Raw genomic sequence first — 23,992 nt, 5'->3', positions numbered from 1 at the left:
GATTCCTGAATACTAAATAAAATTTGACAAATGAAAATGTCAAATTGGAGATTTCTATTATATCAAAAATATGATCTATGATCACGATTCATCATTGGCTTATTACTCGCTTTTTCTTAGTTTGATGGGGGTTTGGTGGCAACACCAAAATGAGGTTGAGGGTAGCACTCCTGGCAGGGGTCTGGGTAAGAGAGAGATGTAGAGATAGGTCTAGATCTTGGGGGAGAGAGAAGAGAGTGGGATTGAGAGAGGTAGAGAGAGCGGGTGGAGGAAGTGTGATAGGTAGAGAGATAGGCCTAGAGTTCAAGGTAGACAGAGAGAGGGAAAGAATGTTGATAGGAGGTTGCTGATTACTGAAATTTGACCATCTGAAATTAAATAGATCTGCTAAAACCTAGAATTTGCAGTATAGCTCCTAGAGATTTGAAACGACTCTCAAACATCCTGCCAATAATTACTCTCAAACTTCCTGCCAATGAAAAGTATTGACTGCCGACTCTTTAATAGTATATCAAAACTGACAAATCAAAACATTGCCTTGGGGAGTTACAAAATATGACCATATGTAGTTGTGTCCTTAACAAAAGTCAATCTCTATGGTTTACCAAATGACATCTATCTCTAGTACACCATACAGTGTATAAAACATTTGAGTTGTATGGACTTTTATGTGGAAAGACATTGATTGAAATTACTGAACAAGAGTTCATGGTGACAACCACAACAAATCAAATTCTCAAAACCAAAGTGAACATAATGACATAATTATGATATGCTATAAAAGGTCAATGCTCACAGAATCTCAATGAGCTGGCTACCTATATATATCCAGGACTTCAAAAAGGAACAGGAGATAGTCGATAACAGTGAGATGTCACAGTCAAAGAGTTGATTCAAATAATATCATTTTGAATGAATGTTATTAGCTTATTAAGATAGAGGGCTGATAGCTCTCACTACTAAAGGTTTGGTTTAACAAAGGATCTGATTCCTTAAATCATAACAAACTTTATCAACTCCAAAACTATATAAATACAAACACAGTTCAGGTACATAAGAGGAAAGCAACCCCCAAACCCAGTTTGGTGAGATAGGTTTCTGCAAAGGAATTACTAACTATTAGTTAAGACAACGAGCTTCTCAACTCAGTTAACTCAAAATACTAAGTTACAGATATAAGGTCCTTAAGGATGAGTTACGTAAATATCAAGCTCTCTAGTATGCTCATACCAAGGACAGTTCAACTGATAATAACATTACTTAGTTAAGTAAGAAAGATCTCTGTCAAGACTATATATAGCTCTATTTAACAGCCTCAATAAGGCAAGGATCCTCTGTCGACACTTCTAAGTAACACTTTGGTATAACAAGCCATACTTTCAATCATAACAACTGTCAGTTATGCCATTGTTAAGCTAGTGATTGACATAATTACAACGATAGTTGACATACAAGATTGATTCATATTTGTAATATCCATATGGCCAATCCATTCAAGAATGAAAGTAATTCTTGTTCAAGCAAAACTCCTAATACACTATTACATGTATTATTTATAAAAAAGAACAAGTAGAGATTATACTCTGAAAATTTAGGACTTGGAAACCTTCACTTGCAATAAGAACACATGCAACAATCTTTCTTCTTCTATCTAATACCATACATATGAAAGAGAAGAAGCCTGGAACTAGTTGCAGAATACGAGGCCAACAAAGGAACAAAAAAAGGATATAAATTCATTCTTTTAAGATCTTAGATGTCTGTCATGCTTCTAATCCTCATCTTAATATATGTTCTTGTGTTAACACAAAGAGATATCCAAGATGTTGTGCATACATTGGGTCAATCCAAATCAATCCTTTACATTTTCAGGTGATGAGAAAAGAAAGATTAGAGAAAACTTTTCTTAAAATTACAAACCTTGCAAATTTTCAATGCCTTGGTTAAGCAGTTCAAATTGAATTAAGTTAATATCAGAAAAGCACAGCGAAAGGAAATGGTGTGATAGATTTTTACAAAAAAACTAAGTTGCAATACCAAATTAATTCTGATTGGAGATCATCGCAACCACTCCCACATCTCAATTTTATTTGCTTGAGGACAAGCAATCTTGGGGAGGGCAGACTGTCATGCCTCCTGTAAGAAGAAAGGTAGAATATAATCAATAAATTAAGCAGGTATCAGACTGCCATGCAAAACACTACATTACAAAACAAATTGCAGCATTATAAGTAAAACATAGGCATTATAGTAGCTTTCCTTGTAAGAGGCCGACCGAGGAAAGGAATTAGTTATCAGCAATTAGAAAAGGAAACGGACCAAGAGAGAATGATTATAAACTAGATAGTAACAGCCCTTCATTGTGAAGGGACGACCTGAGGCTAAGACTAAAGAGTTTAATTATTAGAATTCTATTAAAGGAGCTGACCGGTTTAAGGATATTCAATTATTTAAAAGGGCCAACTAGTAATCATTAAGGGCAGCGGTTAGGGCAGTGTTTAGTTTGGAAGAGGTTCATTACTTTGCAATGGTCACCCCTTCCACTGCTGAAGATATAAAAGGAGGATCAATTCAGAAATCAGATCATCAATTATCAGTTTGAAAATAAATAATTATTATAAAAGGGCAGTAATGAAGAGTGATGATTCATTTCTTATGAAGAAGTTTGACTTCTTATAATTGAAGATATAAAAGAGGAGATCAATCCAATTGAGAAAGGGGGAAGGGGAATGATTGGAAAAGCAGAATTTTCTCTATAATACGAAGTGCAGATCTGATTTAAATAATAAGGCAGCGGTGAGGAGATATGATCCTTTAAATGGATTTCTCTTTTTAAAGAGATATGTCTCCTTATAAAATTTGAAAGTATAAAGGAATTGAACAAGATCAAGGAATTCAGATCAGAGCATCTCTAATATAAGAACTTGCATTTTCATTCAGCAATTTGGTGATATTGTAATGTCCCCTTCTAGGAGGCTGTCAATTCCTGTAACTTAATAATAGTTCTGATCTGATCTGATCGATCATGCCAGTGGATGCTTTTGACTCCTTTCCTTTATATTTCTCAATGTGAGGGAGAGGTCACACCTCTTCATTATGTCCTTTGGCAAGAGACACACCCTTTGAAAGAGTGCAACTCTTCATTACTTCTGCCCTTTGAAAGGGACACAACCTTTCACAATCAGATCTGCACTTTTTATTTAAATCAGATTCGCACTTCTGATTCCCCAGTTATCCCCCTCTCAAAATGAGGTTCTCTTCTCCCTTTTATATCCCATGTTTGAAGGAGTCGCAACTTTTCCTTCCATGTCTTTTGACCATTCATTAACTTAATTAAATTTTTAATTATATTATTTTATATTTTAATATAAATTTTATTTTTATTCTTTTCTATTTTAATATTATTATTATTATTTATTATTAAATTCTATTCCAAAGTGGGGACATTACAGTCCGCCCCACTCAAGATTGCTTGTCCTCAAGCAATGATCATGGAATGTTCAAAATGATTCCCAATATGAAATGGCTTTCGAAACACTTATAGAATAAAAATGCTGCTACTTTTTTATAAAAACCCTAGTTCTTGCCCTAATTTTATGTAGAACTACAAATGGAACAAGATGCGTACCTGGTTGAGATCCTACAATAGTCTAGGAAACCTTTGAAACAATAAAATATGATACGTACCCGATTGAGATCCTGCAATAGGTTATGTAGAAATAATATAAAGCTTCTAACTTTCTAAGAGAGATGATTAAGCATAGATTCTTTATACTTAGTTAGGAACTTTAACTTAACCATAGTCTTGTCCAACTCCTTATAGGAGCTCAATCATTAAAAAAAGTGGGAGTAAGAGGAATGATGAGGTGTCCAAGAGACCCTCTACCCTAGGCCTAAGAGCGGAGTGAAAGCCAGAGCCCTTTTGGCCACATGGGACCATCGGTCAAACTACCATGAGGTGGGCTACCTAGTGAGGTATCCTATCACCATTCCCCTTCATCACTTCCATCCTTATCCCCTTGATAATAATCAATTATGATAGAGTTTGGAAAGATGCAATAGGGTGTCTTGAATGTCCTTCACCTCTACGTCCAAGAACAGTGGACTCCGTCTTACACCCCCTTGGCCTCATGGGACCATTGGTCAACTACCATGAGGTGGGTTACCTAGAGGAGGACCTCATCACCGTTCTCCCTCTTGCACTTTCTTATACTACATACAAACAACATCTTTTGAGTGTGGGATAGAGGATGTAACTAGGTTCCTTGACTCGGGGTCCTTATGACCTCTTATGAGCCCTTGGGCACCTCCTCATTACACCTCACACCCTTTCCCATAAGATGGACAGAATTCACATCTCTTTCTATCCTTATACTCTAGATCAAATATGGAGCATACACGATGTATACACTTGAATGCATGAGAGCATACACTTAAAAACACGAAGGATACACATGGATATCTGCAAACACAGAGCATACATGTAAATATACATATTGTTAGATTCTTTTTCCTTGACTAGAATGATTCATTGATTCATCTTTAGATTCTTTACCGTGCAAGATGGCAGGATCTTTGCTCTAATACCACTGTAATGTCCCCTCCTAGGAGGCTGTCAATTCATGTAACTTAATAATAGTTCTGATCTGATCTGATCGATCATGTCAGTGGATGCTTTTGACTCCTTTCCTTTATATCTCTCAATGTGAGGGAGAGGTCACACCTCTTCATTATAGATGCCCTTTGGCAAGAGACACATCCTTTCACCATTAGCACCCTTTGAAAGAGGCAACTCTTCATTACTTCTGCCCTTTGAAAGAGGCAACTCTTCATTACTTCTGCCCTTTGAAAGGGACACATCCTTTCACAATCAGATCTGCACTTCTTATTTAAATCAGATTTGCACTTCTGATTCCCCAGTTATCCCCCTCTCAAAATGAGGTTCTCTTCTCCCTTTTATATCCCATGTTTGAAGGAGTCACAACTTTTTCTTCCATGTCTTTTGACCATTCAATAACTTAATCAAATTTTTAATTATATTTATTTATATTATTTTATATTTTAATTTTAATTTTATTTTTATTCTTTTCTATTTAAATATTATTAATATTATTATTTATTATTAAATTCTATTCCAAAGTGGGGACATTACAGATATAGTAAATAATTGTGGTATGCAATGTGATAGTATATTTAATACGTAACTTCATATATTTTGTATAGGCAATAATATGAAATGCTATTCCTTATTCATCAAGTTACTTATTCCCCAACAAGAAATCATGTGGAGGTGAGTAAGGAAATACAAGGGGGGAGAGGAGATAGGAAATTCCCTCTTAAGTAGGCCACCCCATGATGGATGGATGATGTTTTGACACATGTGGACAACCCATTGCAGTTTCCTCTCCAACCTCTATGATGGTTGATTTTTTGGAATAGAATAAAGATAAGTCACAATCATAGGCAGGTGAATAAGGTGACATGGATTGGGGGGAGACGCGTGCTCATCCACTAGGTAGACCACCCCATGTTGGATGGATGATGACCTGCCACATGTGGGCCAAGGGGTGTTGTATCCGCCCTTGGCCTTAGTGAGTGGGAGGCTTTGGGCACCCTATCGCGCTTCCCTCATTCAGCCCCTCTTATAGTCGAATTCTAGAAATGAACTTTAGATACTATGGTTTCTAAAGTTAAAATGGTTATTACATGATTTATCTAAATAGATTAAGATGATTGATTATTAATATATGTGCACTTATATGTTGTTGGATCCCGAACCGTTATAAAATATAATTGGTCTTATGGATTATATTTCAAATGTTATTTAGCATGAATGCAGGACCTAAACCAGGATTTATCTTGCTATAGACATTTTAATGGGTATTATAATTCTAACTATATTACATTGCTTATTTTACTTGAGCTTGTTATTTTAAAGCAAGATTTAGGATCATCCCAAAAAGGTGACATTACACTTGTACTTGACATGGGAGTGTTACAAAGTCAAATCCTGTCACCTTCCAAATATATTATTATCTGTTAAAGATTTTTTATATTTCTTATTTTTTTTCTTCATATAATAAATATAAAATATCCTTGTACAAGAATGTTGAAAAAAAGTTAGAGATGGGATCCAGATGCTCAAAACTGTGTGGGATGACAACAAGTTCAGCCTAAGGAGACTTGTCCAAACTCAGAAAAATGCCCATTGTATCCCAAGGGTGTACAGTTATGTGATCACCGATGAGTGCTGAGAGGGGAATGTGCTTGATCCCAGCATTGGGGAGAAGATTAACAGCTTTGTTGCATTCTCTGAAGCAATTTGTAAAGAAAATATCATTGAAACCCTTATAAAGACCAAGAGTCTCCTCCAAAAAATTTATAATTTGCTAGAGACTAAAACATTTTATTCAGTCTTGTGATCATAACTGAGCAATTGCTTCGAATTTCTTGTGTGGGGCGATGTATTGAACAATTCTTATCACATGCTAAGCTGGAGGTAGGGAGGAAATAACATTAGTTTCTAAAAGGGATTTGGATCTTATTGTTTCTACTTGCAGAAATAAGAGTCTGTAGTTGCTAGGACTGGTTTACTGTCACGGAAAAGAAAAACTGTAGGAACTGATGAATTGCTCTTAAAAAGGAAGTCAACATGATCAAAACTCTTGATCTCCAAAGCAGCTAGGTTTGTTGGTGAACGTAACCAAGATTTGACCATTCATTGTCTAAGCTAGGAATGTTATTGGAAGGGTAGTGGTATATGAAAGATATGCAACTTTGCAAGATTATGCAATCAAATTGTATAATCAATTGAAAGGAGACAAAAAAAAATACATGGCAGAAAGTGGAGTTAGCATTCACAAAAGAACTTGAAAAGTGGTATATGGAAGCCTAAATTTTGAAAGAATTAACTAGTTTTAATGTAATATCCCCTTTTTCTTTTTGTGATAATTAATTAATTAAATGTTAAATAGTCCTAAGTCCTATGGGATTATTTAAATTTAATTAATTAGCAGCTGGAAATACTTTATTTTATAAAGTGACTCTATAATAATGTCAATGACAAATTATAAAGTAAAGTCACTTTTGAGGGGAAAAGTAAATTAAAAGAGAAATAAAATAAAGTATTACTTTCGAAAAGGAAAAGTATTATAAAAGGAGAAAAAAGTGCAATGAGGATTGATTCTTGACTTGTTATTTTGAAAGAAACTTTTCCTTGAGAGCTTAGCTTGCAGGTTCAGTAAACCCTAGGACGGAAACTCTGGAGGTTTTGGCTGTTTGGACGAAAGCCTAGATCAGCGCACTTGGTGAATTCATCTCAGGATTCACAGTTGCACATCATTGACCAGTTTTCATGGAGATTCAATGATCTATCTTGCAGATTTTGAGAGGGTTTGTTATTTTATGTATGGAGGCATTTCGAGTACGTGTTACTTGATGGCATTAGGCATCTTTTGATTTGTAACAGCAGCATGTGTTTGTAAACGGTAATACTTTTCTATATCAAAGAATACCATTGGCTTATTTAGATTCTCTGTATTTCAGTGATTGATTTCCTTGAAAATCTATATTGTTCATCTTGCATGTTCAATCTGCATGTTTGCATCTCGCAATATTACATTATGATGAAACAAAACATGAGTAAAAATGAAAACCCATATCAGATTTGAAGCAATATTGGAGTCTAGGATATTTCAGTGGTATCGGAGCTGGTGATCTTGCCAGCTTGTTAGGGTTTCAGCAACGCATGTCAGATTTTGCAGTTGCATGTGTGTTGGATGTTATTGCATGGCAATTTGGTGAATACCCAGATGATTGCATGTCAGTTTAGGAGCAGTTTATGAAGAGGTTTACCATTGCATGTTATTTCCAAGTAGTCCTAGTTAGTGGATTTGCATTGCATGTCAATTTGGTGGATACCCAGATGGTTGCATGTTACTTTTGATTAGTTTGGAGGATACCCAGATTGTTGCATGTCAAAATTTATGGTTGCATGCTGCTTCTAATCAGTTGCATGTCAGAATTTATAGTTGCATGTTGCTTCTAATCAGTTGCATGTCAGTTTGAAATCAGTTGTTTCAGCCACATACAACAAGTTTATAAAGGTCACAACAATGGGTAGAATTATAGATGGAAGATTGCCACCTACTTTCCTTCCAAAATTAGTGTCACATACAATAGGTGTAAAAAAGGTTGCAACAATGGATAAACGCATTACAAGTTCATCAAGGAAGGATAGAAGGGATAGTATATGTCCACAAAGAAATGATCGACATATGGACGAGCTTATGAATGGTATGAATGACTTCTTTCAAGCATTTCAAAAATATCAATCAGATATGTTATTATTGTTAGAGAAATTGCTTTTGGAAGAAGCTAAGAAGATGGATAAGAGGCATAACTATGATGAACACATTGAAGTCACTAAAGATGAGCATATAGATCATTCCAATGCTGAAAATTCATTTGAAGAAGAGGCACATGAGACTTGTGGCAGCTATGGTAATGTTGCTGAAAGGGAGGAAGTTAATTCTGATTTGGTTATGCATAATAACATCGGTATGTTAATTTTTCATGAACCGGTACTTGAACATGCATCTACAATTGTGGATGTTGTGACTAATAAGGATGACAAAATAGTAGCCATGGGTACAAATTTAGATTTAAGCAATTTTGAAAGAGACATTGTTCATACATATGAAGGTTTTGTGGATCAAAGACTTCTAGCACGACATGATTTGAATGATCAATCTATGGTTGAGGAAGAATATGTGGAAGGGTGTGTGGAAAAGAACATTATTTCAGATTGGAAAGACCTAACCCATCACGAAGAACTCAAGGAATCCACGTATGTTTCAGAATCACACCATCATGACTCTTGGGTGGGACATAACGCTTCAAAAGAGGAATTTTGTGAAGAAGAGGTCAAGGAGGTAGCTGATTTTGAGAGGCATGACTTTGAATGCAAATCAGAAAAACAATTCTCTAAGGCAGCCACACCTATGGGGCAACTTTCACATGAAGATGCAAATTTCAGTCATGAGATAGGTGCTACGACTTTTGGGTCAATCAACAATGATGTGCATAAGGAGGAGCTCGCAGATTTAAGCTACTTGCAAGGTATGACCGCCCTTAGTAATTTTGATATTCCTTGTTTTGTGCACATGATTACATTGGAGGAATACTTGTCAAGATTAGATGAGGCATATTGTCTTAGAGAGCTGATTATAAAGATTAAGAGATTGCCTAACAAGAAGATCCTACAATTTGATAATGTTTGGTTTGTCATGGATACTTCACCATGGAGTTGGTTGGAATGCAAAAAACATAACAGCTAAGGAGGTGCAGGTATGGATCAGTTTTATGATAGCTAAGGCAGCTAGGAGAACATGTGACTTCTTCTTGAGGGTATCAAACGGTAATGGATCCTTGTTTGTTGGTGATAGTGGAAGCATTCCCAAGATGATTCTAGGTCTGATTTTTTGTTCCAGCAGTGTTGTTGCCTTTTGCACCAGCAATACGGAGAGGATATACATGTCTGATTTTGCACACATGATGGATACCTTTCAGATTTTCATGAGACCCATCAGTCCTAGAGTGATATACTTTGATGAGGGACATTTATCCCTTCATTTGCAGCCTATATGATGATGTTCATTCACCCCTCTCTTGTTATAAGGGTGAATGGAACAACCAGTTTCTTTTGGACAGCGGTTTGTCACACAATGTTTTTCATGACTCACATGCTTCCGTGGTGTCTAGAGAGAGTCTCTACACGGATTTTTCAGTTCTTATCAGAGCAGAGCAACATAAACATTGTGGAGCAAAGCAGAACTTTGGTAAATTTGCTGATTACATGAAGAGGATCATTGTTCTTTTGAGAGTTAGAGTCTTCAAGGTTCTCTTCACATCTATGTTGTAACATTGTATACTTCATGTGAGACCATGCAAAGGTCCTAGATTAATTTGGGATCCAGGTATTGGCTGGAACATTTGAGCTTAATGCAGATTTGATACATGTGATTGCTTGAGGACAAGCAATTTTGGGGTGGGAGTACTGTAATGTCCCCTTTTTCTTTGAGTGATAATTAATCAATTAAATGTTAAATAGTCCCAAGTCCTATGGGATTATTTAAATTTAATTAATTAGCAGCTGGACATACTTTATTTTATAAAGTGACTTTATAATAATGTCAATGACAAATTATAAAGTAAAGTCACTTTTGAGGGGAAAAGTAAATTAAAAGAGAAATAAAATAAAGTATTATTTTCGAAAAGGAAAATTATTATAAAAGGAGAAAAAAGTGCAATGAGGATTGATTCTTGACTCGTTATTTTGAAAGAAACTTTTCCTTGAGAGCTTAGCTTGCAGGTTCAGTAAACCCTAGGACGGAAACCTTGGAGGTTTTGGCTGTTTGGACCAAAACCTAGATCAGCCCACTTGGTGAATTCATCTCAGGATTCACAGATGCACATCATTGACCAGTTTTCATGGAGATTCGATGATCTATCTTGCAGATTTTGAGAGGGTTTGTTATTTTATGTATGGAGGCATTTCGAGTACGTGTTACTTGATGGCATTAGGCATCTTTTGATTTGTAACAGCAGCATGTGTTTGTAAACAGTAATACTTTTTTATATCAAAGAATACCATGGGCTTATTTAGATTCTCTGTATTACATTGATTGATTTCCTTGAAAATCTGTATTGTTGATCTTGCATGTTCAATTTATATGTTTGCATGTCACAATATTATATTATGATGAAACAAAATATGAGCAAAAACGAAAACCCATATCAGATTTGAAGCAATATCAGAGTCTAGGATATTTCATTTAAATAAATCAAAAAATGAGTACATTAAGAACTATAGTAGAAGAATGCTTATTTTAGTTCTGGTGCTAGCCAACCCCATTGGCAATGACCTAAAAAAACAATATTTTGTATTCTTGCGACCTTAAGTGTTAGAGAATATCTTAAGACTAATGTCCACCTCTAAATACCAACACATGCATCTAAGAAGTTTGGATGTAGAACAAAAGCTTTTACTTGTGAAAATGCACATGAAAATGATGACAAATCCAATTTAGATGAAATTATCAAAAAATCAAATAAAAAGGACAATTGAATAGTACAAATCAGGGAAGCTGGGTTGTAATGTGCCTTTTTTAAATGAGATTATAATAATAAATTAAAATATCAAGTAAAATTAAAATAAAAATAAAAAATATTAAAATATAAAAGATAATATAATTATAAAATATAAAATTAAAATATTAAACTTTATATTAAATAATATTAATTTCTCTCAAAGGTCATGAAGGAATGTGAGGTGTTATGGCCATTGAAGGAAAAAGGTATTTGAAAAGAAACCAAGCAAGGGGAAGGGATCATAGATAAACATTTTATTATCTGATTTTACTCCTTGTGGAGCGTGAATTATGGTTCAATTAACCTGAGGATGAAACCCCTCATGGCAGAAATTATAGGACATAAACCCTTTAATTTCACTCACTGAGTGTACGGAAACTCCTGATTCAGCCAAATTCTAAGACATTTCAAAGGCATTTATAGCAGATTGGAGGAATATTTATAGCAGAGATTGAGTATAAATTCTCTCTTTCTGAGGTACATGCTAAGCATTAAATATGAAATATATAATGAACTGTTAAAACTGCAATTTCTAGGTTGATTGCATAGTTATAATTAATTTTGCAACTATTATTATGAGTTAGATTTTATTATTTTTAAAAAAGAAGGAAAAGTTAGAAAAGGACATTACATGGGTTTTGATCTTTAAAATGTAGGAGTATAATATGTCGTTCATGCTTTCCCTTTTCTCTTGTATGTGGTCATTTAATCCCAGTTTCAGTGGTGTATTATAATCGTTTTTGATCAGTTTTCTGACCATGGTTGCATCAATTATACAACAGTTGGTCTCATTGATTGATGGAACCATGCTCAGAAAACTGATCAAACTTTTAATGAACCTCTTGTCACAGCCATCACGATTACAAACAATCAAACTAATTGAAGTAAATGACGATCAATTGATGAAAGGCATGTGCTATTGGTAGGAAAAGATGGTGTTCCCAACATAACTATAGAAATCAGAACACAATTCTCCTGAATGCTTTAATCAGTTGTGAATTTATCATTGTTAGATTCAATTTAGCAAATCAAGAAAGAAAGGGTCTGCAAGGTATCTTATGAGGCCAAGATATAATGATAGTATTTAAAATAATAAATACTATTTTTGTAGTCATAATGATAAGAATGAAAAGCATGATAAAATTTTAAAATGCAATTTTGGGATATATATTCCTGGAAAAAGTGGGGTAGCCATGTTTGGGAACATAAACCTGTCAAATTTAGAACTGGTAAAGTCGAGTTGACCATGGACACATTGATGAATCATATAATTGGTGAAGAACAGAGCAATTCTAGTGGTTGAATTTTATCTTGATAAAGAGGGTGTACTACTACCATTGGAAGACAATGGATTACTTATTGATGCCTATCACATGGCAAATGGGTGATGTAAGATTGTGAAACCTTCACACCTAATATAGTTTATTGAAATAGAACCATTTGTAATAGAAACAAAACAAGTAATAAAACCGAAAAATGATGCTTACCTGATAACAACAGACTGCTTGATATATTGCAAAGAAGACACCAAATATCCGATTTAGGCTACATTGTGGGAAACTACCGTGTAGCAATTGCTGTAAGATTCAACTCAGTGATTGTTAAATAGAGAATGACTAATGAACAAAATACAAACCGACAAGTGATTGCCAAATGGGTAGAACAATCAGCAATCACTGACAAACATTATCAATTAAAGGAATGGATGACCCAACTGCACACAAGGACACCTGTGAATGGATGCCATGTCTCGAATAAAGTGACTATTCATTGGGTGATGGTTTGCAAGGCAATCAATTAAGTAAACACCACACAATTTATTGAATGATGATCGCCGATCAAAGGATTTGACCAATAACTGCTAATTAAGAGGTAGCTCCTGATCGACAAGCTTTTAGAACACACAACAATAGATATAAATATAGCATCAATGAAGCAGTGTGAATGTTGAATGAAGAGATGCCACTTAGCAAGATTAATTGAACAGTCCAACTACAAGGAAAGAAATAAGAGTTGAAAAGTAAAGGCTTTTTCATGTTTACAGGCTGAAGCATAATATGGATGACTTATGTATTGTACAAAAATGTTGATAAAATGCTAAACAAGCTGTGCGGGTTAGACATGGACTTTTAATTGGCATTAGTGTTGGTTGAACTTGAAAACATGATAGCAATACTTTCTCCTTAGTCACAAGTCTAATTATTTTTATTTTTTGAGGGGTTGGGTTTAGCGTGTGTATTGAAAAGGTATCCTTAAAGGTTGGAACCTTTGGTGATAATCTCATACTCATATACAGATGTAATGTCCCCTACTAGGTTTAGACCTATTTTAACCATAATTAATCTATTTCTATGTACTTATGGCTTGAACTGACTTGATTAAGGGACAAGTCTATCTTAATGTGAATCAAAACTGTGATAATCTCTCTCTCCTTAGGCTAACAAGTACTTGCTAATTTACCATACTAGATAATTAATCTTATTCTGACTCATTATAAATCATTTACATATTTATTAATAACTAGTTATATGAATCACTCCGATTATTACGTCCTCTTAATCCAAGATCGGCACAATTATTTTATCAACTCCGCCTTAAGCCTGCCTCGGCTCTACGTTTTTTTTCTTCTGAAAGTCACTTTCAATCTGTTAAGTTGGAGGATTCAAGAATGGGGGGGGGACAGGCTTAGACTGGAACCCAATAAAGTGGATGAGTTCAAAGCTAAACTGGCAGTGTGGTTTGTCTGCTCGGAAGGCGGCATTGACAAATTCATGGAGAGTATGAAGGAAAATGATGAAAGACTATCTAGACAATTTGTGACTTTCTGGGAAGATAGAAGGGTGACCATGGGGGGAATCTCTTTCGAAATCAATGAAGAGGTTATAGCCCAGGCGATGGGTCTTTCTATGTGTTGATTTGTTTTTTATGCACATGCAAACACAGAATAAAATACCGAAGGATCTTATCCTCTCTTGAACAAAGTTCCCGACTGCTGAAGATCTCGCTGAAGGATCAGTCGGAGTAACTCCAAGGTTCTGTTATGTAGGATCTCTATGTGTGGATAAGCTCTCTGTGGTATGATGTGATTTTGCTGGAATCACAAGGGGACTTACACTTGACGACCTAAACGTCTGATTTGCTGGGATCACAGAATTTCACTAGCCTAGATTTTGAAAAAAAAGAAAAAAGGATGAGGGCGAGGAAAGGATCTAATTCTGACTTTAAGAATGTAAGAGCAATGATTGATCTTTGATGAAATTCTAACTAAGTCTTGTTTTGACATCCTAGGACCATCTCCACAAGATTAGTGCGATCTTCGGAGGAAAGCTTTATGATGTTCAGATCATCGCTACAGGCATAGACACCATTAGGCTGATGCATATCAGTGAAGAAGCGATAATTGAAGTTAAGCTTAAGCTGAATGATTCCAGTTGACTACACAAAGCAAGTCTGCAATCAACAAACTGCTAGTAGTATGGATATACAAATTTCACCATCAGTCAAACACATTTCTTCCACTCATCTAATAACATGAAATCAAATCTGAGAAGTATAGAGACTATGCAAATTGTTGAATCGACCCATAGATTTCACCATTTCTTCAATGAAGTTTTACAAGCCTTTTACAACAACATCTTGGCAACAATCTTTGCCTTCTCTTTCTAATCTACTCTAATTGCTATACTATTAACTGACTTATTCACTATTTCTAACCATTCAACTTCTAACTCCTGACTACCTATTAGCCTTTACAAATGAGGAGCCAGGGCTTATATAGCGCCCTCAATACAATTAAATGGCTCCGATCAATTTGAGATCAATGGCCGAGATTTTACAATGAAAACCCTAATTAGGGTTTGTTACAACAAACTCAATTCTGGCCAATGAAATAATTGCATTATTTGGACACATGTCTTCTCTGGAATATTCGACCAATGGAGAACCGGGGTGGGTACATCGAAGTTTGTGCCATCTCCCATGAGTCAGGTACATTGAATCTGGACACGCTGAGGTGGATCAATTCGACTGGAGGAGTGATGACTGGGATGCCACCTTGTCTGACACTTGTAACTTGGTAGATATTCAATTTGATGTTGCTGAGAAGCTAGCTTTAATTAACTCTTCTGAAACTGTCCGCTTCTTCAACGAACCCTTGCTTTAACTTCCTTTGTCTTCGATGTGCAGGATGGATGGTGTACCTTTCCTTCGAATGTTGGACTGGAAGAGGTCGTCCTTGATGATGCTGGACCGGAGAAGGCTGTCCTTGATGATGCTGGGCTGGAGAAGGTCGTCTTTTAACTGCAAGACAAACAAAAAGATGATTAAGGACACATAATAAATTCATTTCAACATAGCATTTTATACCTTAAATCATCAACAAGAAGACATCAAAATTAAGTTTGTTCAAGAGTCTTTCCAGGGACAGACCCTATAAGAATTTCGCCCTGGACCCTTTGGAAGGGTCAAGAGTGAAATTCCAGTTTTAGGTCTTAATTCCTCAACTCCTTCACTTCAATTCATCCTATAGGGCAAAGAAACATCATTTCAACCTCAACTACGCCTTAGGACTCAAAGTCTTGACTTGACACAAGGAGAAAATAGGGATTTTGATGAATTTCGCTCTAGACCCTTTGGAAGGGTCAAGAGGGAAATTCCAATTTTAGCTCAAAATTCACATTTTTGAAGGTGAAACATCTTTCCAAGGCATTCTAAATAGCTTCTTTCACTGTAATCCAGGCCTAGTTTTACTCAAATCTTAAAGGAAAAGGTATCTTTAGTGTTTTTTGCTCTGGACCCTTTGGAAGGGTCAGGAGCGAATTTCTTTGCTTGTAGCTCATTTTTCATCATTCCAACTTCAATCCACCTCACAAGGCTAGGAAATAGTTCTCTTCTTTCACCCAATCCAAGTTTGATTTGTTTTTGCAAGGCAGAATAGGAGATTTTAGGATTTTCGCTTTGGACCCTTTGGAAGGGTCAGGAGCGAATTTCCTCCTTTGGCCTAAAATCATCACTATTGGAAACAAACATCAACTCAAAGGTAGTCTCAAGGGCAATTTTTTTACCTTAGTTTAGTCTTGTCTTAGCATAAATTTGAAAGGAATAAGTAGGTTTTAGGATTTTCGCTCTGGACCCTTTGGAAGGGTCAGGAGCGAAAATCTTGTTTTAGGGCTATTTTTCCATCCTTTCAACTTCAAATCACCTCCAAGGCATAGAACATCTTGTCTCACTCCTCTCCGGGGTATAAAAACCAAAATCTTGTCTTGAATTGCAAGGAAAAGGTGAATCTTAGAAATTTCGCTCTGGACCCTTTGGAAGGGTCAAGAGCGAAATTTTCATTAGGCTTTAAAATTTGCATTCTTGGCAACGAAAATCCACTATAAGGCAATCCAAATGCCTTCTCACACTCTTGTCCAAGCTTGGTTTTGTTCAAAATTTGGAAGAAAAGATGTTTTTAAGGATTTTTGCTCTGGACCCTTTGGAAGGGTCAGGAGCGAAAATCACTTCTAGGCTCAATTCCTTCATCTTTCATGGTCTCTAGCAACTTAAAGTCACTCTTAAGGGCAACTTCCTCTTGATTTTACCTTATCCCACACTTGATCTAGCAAAAACTTGATAGCAAAAAGAAGTTTTGAGAAAATTCGCTCTGGACCCTTTGGAAGGGTCAGGAGCGAAATTTTCATTTTTGACCCAAAATCATCATTTTTAAACTTGAAACTTCTTTGCAAGGTAGGATTTCATCCTTCATTACCCCAGGAATAAGGTTTCATGTCCAAGAAAGGTCAAAAGGTAGGTTTATAAGGAATTTCGCCCTGGACCCTTTGGAAGGGTCAAGAGCGAAATTTCCTTTCCTGGCTAGAATCCTTCATTTTCACAACTTCTAAACATCCCCAAGGATTTCAACATGTTCATTCTTTTTCTCATCATGTCTTGGACACCAAAACTAGGCCAAATAAGGCAAGAAATGTCTCTTAGAGAGATTTTCGCTCTGGACCCTTTGGAAGGGTCAGGAGCGAAAATCACTTCTTGGGCTAAATCCTTCATTTCTCCCTTTCAAAGCGACCTCAAGAGGCAAAAGCAAGTTATTTTTCTTCCATCCATGCCATAACAAATCAAAAACTTGACTTCCTTTATTGCAAAAGTAAGAGCTTTTTAGGAATTTCGCTCTGGAGCCTTTGGAAGGATTAGGAGCGAAATTTCCTTTTTGGTCCAAAATCCTTCATTCTTATATGCTTTCAAACCTTCAAAGGCAACAAGGATGTCTAACCTTTTTTCCAAGATACCCTGCAAATCAAAACTTAGCCAAACTCAGGAGGAAATGAGCTTTAAGAAGATTTTCGCTCTGGACCCTTTGGAAGGGTCAGGAGCGAAAATCTCATTCCAGGCTAGATTGCTCACTTTTCAAGCTTCAAACCACCTCATAAGGCAAAATTAGATCATTTTCCAAGTGAGGAACAAGGCTTCTAGTCTACTCAAGGCAAGAAACAAGGTTTATGATGAATTTCGCTCTGGACCCTTTGGAAGGGTCAAGAGCAAAATTCCCCTTTAGGCCAAAATCTTGTTCTTCAAAAATCCACCAACTCCATCTCAAGGCAAGATCAAATCAATTCACCCTCAAACATGCCCTAGAAAGCAACACTTAGCCAAAACTGAGAAGAAAAGGTGGTCTACAAGGATTTTCGCTCTAGACCCTTTGGAAGGGTCAGGAGCGAAAATCATAGTTTGAGCTTGATTCTTGACCTTTTGAACTCCATTTTTCTCTAAGAGGCAAACATATACCTCTCTTCACACATCTCCATCAAGATCCTGCCTTTAGCCAAGTAAAAATGAGAGCTTTCAAGAATTTCGCTCTGGACCCTCTGGAAGGGTCAGGAGCGAAATTCATCTTCTTGACTAAAATCCTTCATCTTTCAATCTTGACAAGGCTAGAACATTCAAAAATACCTTCAAACATGCCTTAGGAACTAGAAATTTGGCCTTGATAAGTGAGAATTTGAGGTCTTCAAGGATTTTCGCTTCAAACCCTTTGGAAGGGTCAGGAGCGAAATCCCTATTCTTGGTCAAGATCCTGACTTCATTTTCACATTTCTTCATTCAAACAAGTGCTTTTGCCTTCATTCAAGCCTAGGAATGCGTTAGTTCTAGGTTTTGGTCAAAGTAGAATGTCTTATGGAGAATTTCGCTCTGGACCCTTTGGAAGGGTTAGGAGCGAAATTCGCTTTGGACCCTTTGGAAGGGTCAGGAGCGAAATTCGACATTTTGGACTCTCCGTCAGGATCCTTTTATGGAATATAACATTGAAGTATAAGAAAGAAGAAAGATATATCCATATATACTTTCAGGATGTTTGAGAGTGGTTTCGGACATCCAGGAGTTATATTGCAAAATCTAGTTTTTGGAGGATTCTTCAGTTTTCTAGACTTAGTCAAATTTCAGGATCAAGACATTTCAGACTTAGCCAAATTTCAGGGCATTTGAAGATCAGGATGACATTCTAGACTTCATCACTCACCAACTCGACCTAACTCGGACCTTCAAGAATGATACCCTCTCACAAAGCAAGACACAATTAGCAACAAGAGCAAAACCAGGCCCTAAGGAAGACTCTCAAAGAAACCCTAATTCTGGGGCCCTGTGGACTCACCCTGGCTCAAGCAAAGCCTACAATCCAACGATCCCCTCGACAACACTCATCCTGCAAAGGCTAACAGACAAAACCCTAAAACCAAGAAAGCAAACCCTAGAAAGCCAAAAATAGCAGGGGTCCCCATTTGCAATGGGGCGATGTGTGAATATGTCACAACACTATGGAGGGAAGGAAATGGAAAAAATAGAGCTGTATTGCGAATTCCACTAGCCTTAACTAGTTCTTCCACCAGGGCGAAAACCCTGTCAAGAGGGCGGGCGACTTCAACAGGGAGGAGCTCCCTCACCCGTGGGATGAGGTCTGCTATATCGTGATGAAGTATTTTACGCTGGAGGGAAGGTATGGCATATTCTACTACTACCATCTCCCTTTCCTAAACCACTTGAGGAATAAAGACTTCATTTCCATTCCGTTCTTTTTGCTGCATTCTATGGACGTTAATGTTAAAGATATAGCAGAAGCTAAGAAAAAAGGGAAAGATTTTCCCATACTGCACCAGGGCCTCATTCTCCGCCTGTATAACTTTCACCTCGACCTCTACCCACCCCGTTCCATCCCTGTCCAGAACGTCAACCCTTCGACCCACCCTCTTGCTATTAATGATATTAGCCCTCCTCGACTCCCAGAAATTGGCTCCTGCAGCAAGAAAACCAAAAATCACTTTCCGGAGGAGTTTAGAACCCCCAAGAAAGTCAAAATCCAAGAGATTGACTCTGATATGGAAATTACCGAAGAAGCCAATACCCCCCGTCGTTCTAGCAGACTGGCCTCTAAACCCTCGAAAAAATCCCTAAGAGACCCCTCCTCCTTGCACGACACCGGCAATTCCATTCCGATTGATAAAATGCCCTTGGCCCAGCATAATCTGACCCCTCATTCTGTGAGCTCCACCCGAGTTTCGGAAAGCCCCATTTCATCCAAGAGTCCGAAGCCATCCAATTTCCCCTCCCCGACCTTCAGGCTGGAAAAAATGATGGTCGTGGAGGAGGCTAGCAGTGTGAAAGAAGAGGAGGAAACCAACTTGGCAGAGCTGGAGAAAAAAATGGAGGCCCTCTCTGACAATGTGTAGGTGATCACCAGCAGACTGGAGGCAGCGGAGTCCAAGATGCATGATGTTTCCAAATTTGCTCTGAATGTTATTCGATTCTCGGCTACTACTCTATGCCTCATGCAGGAAAGCACAACCAAAGGGAAAGGCAAGGAGGATGAGGACTACAAAGCCTTGCTCAAATTCCTCACTAAGGAATGGGCTAGAAAGCTGCTCCCTAAGAAGAGCCATGGGAAAAAGAAATAATTTTCTGCATGTGGAGGATTTCTGGTTTTTTGTCTATATCTAGTAGCCGCTGGGCGGATAAGGCTAGTTTATGCTTTTGTTTATACTTATATGTTTATTGCCCTGCGTGGCAAATGGCTAAAACTCTGATTAGTATTACTTTATCGCTGATAAACTCTCGTAGAATGATTTTTGTTTTTGATAGAGGCAAAAGGCTGCTACTATGCTCTGATTATATGCGGACAGTGGTTCTGCCACTGACCTTCTAATTGTTCCTATGGGTCAGCCCCCTCGTTTTTAGCTGCTTCTAATATCAAAAACTAGTTATATGAATTATTATGCATTACTGCAAAACAGTTTCTAAAAGATATTATAATAAATATAATCATAATATTAATATCTATATTTATAATCATTATATTAATATCTATATTTTTATTATTATTAAATTCTGCATATGATCATTATTGGGCTTCATATCTTAACCATCATATTGACAGTTCTGATCTGATCTGGACAATCTTGCTGACAATTACCACATAGATAAATCTATTATCCTTTTCTGACTTGAATGTAAATAAATTAAAGAATTAAATTATATTATCAAATATCTATTTATTTTCTAATTACCAAATATATATAAATTAATAATACTTATCACTGCCTAAAAAGCAATAATTATATCTAGTGGAGTGTAAGGGCAGACAGATCTGACATGCATCAGATCTGGTCTGCTACTATATAAGGAATTAAGAATGACAGTCATACGTGTTGCAGTCTATTAATATTATTATTAAATTCTGCACTCAAACATTATTAGACTTCATATGTTAAGCATATGTGTTCAGCCTCCCTACTTTCAATTTGCTCAACCTATCTCCAAAAATAATTTCCGAATTACCCCCTCTATCCAAATTCTGATTTCTATATAAATAATTAATTATATTATCAAATATAAATAAATTAAAGAATTGAATTATATTATCAAATATCTATGTATTTTCTAATTACCAAATATATAAATTAATAATACCTATCACTGCCTAAAAAGCAATAATTATATCTAGTGGAGTGTAAGGGCAGACAGATCTGACATGCATCAGATCTGGTCTGCTACTATATAAGGAATTAAGAATGACTGTCATACGTGTTGCAGTCTATTAATATTATTATTAATTTCTGCATTCAAACATTATTAGACTTCATATGTTAAGCATATGTGTTCAGCCTCCCTCCTTTCAATTTGCTCAATCTATCTCCAAAAATAATTTCCGAATTACCCCCTCTATCCAAATTCTGATTTCTATATATATATCTTTGCATCAAGTGGTCGTACCTTTTCCTGAAAGATGTTTCATCAAGGGAGTCATATCTCTCTAATAGTTAATTGTATCCCTTTGTTAATTGTATTAGCAATCTACTAATTGTAGGTGCTTCCTTTATGAGGATCGCTGCCTTTATAATAAACATATTACATAGAAATGATGCTTAATAAACTTGCACCTCTTCAATACAATTGCTCTTCTGTTTCAATCGCATCCCTTCAGAATTGATTCGTTGTTTGTCTTTCCTTAATGAATACGATTTATCGATTCCTAATAATGCCGTTTCTCTTAACCATCATTGTTCTTCTCACGGGGATCGCTGACTTCTTCATTAATACTGATCACTGCTTGTACTTGATTATGAATTGACTGAGATTGCATCTCATATTATATTGCCAGGTATAGCTGTTATATGCTTTATCCAGTTGAATATTCTGCTATATTCTATTATTCAACTGCACTATCACATTTTTTATATTGCACTTCGCCAAACAAGCTGTAAAAGAATACATCAGATCAAATGCATATTAACATTATTCTTTGGAATATTTTGCCATTGTGCCATGTTGCGTAGTATTTTTAGGTCCGAAACATAATCTGCTTGATAACAGGTCCAAAGTAAGGGAAGAATGTAGTAACAATTCTTAGAAAATCATCTCAAGTGGCTGTCTCTTGGTGACTGATATCATTGTTATCTACTTCCGTTTAAGGCCCAACTGTTTGCCGGCAATCAAGTGTTGGTCCCTCAAGGTGCAATGTGGCAAACTGTACTTTGCGAAACTCACCTATGTTTGTTTGTCTGAAAAACGATTAGCTGATCCAAGCCCTAGGTTTATTATAATTACTGACTTCATCAATCCTTGGAATGGGAATCTTCTCAAGCAATCTTAGATTTGTACCTTTCTTCTCTTCATCTTCTTATAGTTATCTATTCGCTCTTGTATTTCTTGCATAATGGTTCTTCCATTCATCAGAGTCCTCAGCTTCTCTCCTTTGGTTTGGTGGTGTACATTAATCCTCTTTGTCATTTTTCTGTCTATCTTTTTGTTCTCTATTTTCCATGGATTCTCTATTTTGCATGGATAGGAGAAGAGTATTTAGAGTCCAATTCATGGCCATGATACCACTGTTTAAAATATAGATCTAGGGGATCTATATGGGGCCTCATCCCAACTGCAGTAAACCATCCAGCTATTACAAGAGCAAGACTACAGTAACAATCCTTACCAGCGTGCAGCAGTAGCATATATTAAGCATTGTACAAACATAATAAAACATAACATAAAATTATACCAAGGACATCATAGACTATTCAGTGAATGGATTTACAATCTCCAAGCCCTACCACCTCCCAGATGAATAAAGTTCGTCTAATATACTGCTCCAAAATATTTTACCTAAATTTTCAGCTTTCCACAAGTTTTTCTATGCAGGCATTTCGTCACACAGTTTTTAGACAATATTGTTTCAGCAGATTGTCACAAATAGTCACCTTTAAAATTAAATTCCTCAATTGCAGATGATGGGATCAACCTTTCTTTACAAAATTAGTGATTTCATAGGCATGGCAGTTATCATATGATAAATATATAAATTGCTGTTGCAACTGTTACATCCAGAAATACCAAACAGAATAGTTTATGCTCATAAACCTACAAATATATGATTTGTAATTGCTGACCTCTACTAAGATATTGATGGAAGTCCAATCAGCACCTTTGACCTCCTTTGAAACCTGTATGACACTTCCCTTTGTGGTAGGACACCTCCAAAAATGTGTACAACAGCCTCTTTTTACTTTTAGTGCTGCAGCTCCTTAAGCCTTCCCTTTGTAGGCAGTGCTGGGAAATAAAAAGGCTTTAAAAGCTTTCCTTATGCATTGGCTACTCTTTTTTTCTTCACAATATGGTACGACCCCCTTTGAAGTGACACTATGGTATGGCTGGGGTACTCTCAGCATTAATTAAAATATTTTTTTTCACTCAACTCTTCCATTGCACACATGACACCTTAGTTTCTATTCTTTCCCGTTTGCACACACAACACAATAGTCTCTGATAGATATATGCACTTGCACATGACACACAAATTTATTATTTGCTTGCAAAACTTGTATAAATGTGTTACGTGTAAACTTGACAAACTGTAAATCAATTTACTTCTGACTCTCACTCTGCAAACATTGAGCCCAAAAGTGAACTTTGGGTGAATCAACCTTTGAATTCTTTTTTGCACACACTGTAACTCTGAATGAATCACACACTATTGGCTAGGGATTCACCAGCATAACCAATTTCAACTTAGGGTTTCATGTAAGGCAGAAAATATGAACAATGGTCAATCTCACAAGGAAAATAGAGTAAAATGAAATATTCCAAATGAGCTTCTTCTCTTCCAAATTCCTTTTATAAGCACTTTTGGAACTTTCCAGAATTTATAATTTAAAATCACCTTTTAATAATAATCCTTCAATTCCATAAGCATGACTGCATTTTATTATTTACTTTTTCGAGCACTTAAGTCATTTAAAATCCACCTTAATAAATAATTAATATAAATTCTCTTGATTTCTAGTGAAATCCATTTTGAAAAGGTGGG

At 36.3% G+C, this 23,992-nt stretch overlaps 1 protein-coding gene across 1 annotated transcript in view; it reads left to right on the top strand.

Moving 5' to 3' along the window:
- The window catches only part of LOC131053085 (cytochrome c oxidase assembly protein COX11, mitochondrial), a 77,508-nt gene that overhangs the window by 9,851 nt on the left and 43,665 nt on the right, over positions 1-23,992 (top strand). The gene's annotated exons all lie outside the window — the stretch shown is intronic.

This window comes from Cryptomeria japonica, chromosome 1, assembly GCF_030272615.1.
Source record: "Cryptomeria japonica chromosome 1, Sugi_1.0, whole genome shotgun sequence".
Taxonomy (NCBI): Eukaryota; Viridiplantae; Streptophyta; class Pinopsida; order Cupressales; family Cupressaceae; genus Cryptomeria; species Cryptomeria japonica.
The sequence above is the reverse complement of the archived record's forward strand: the minus strand, read 5'-3'. Positions and strand labels throughout refer to the sequence as shown.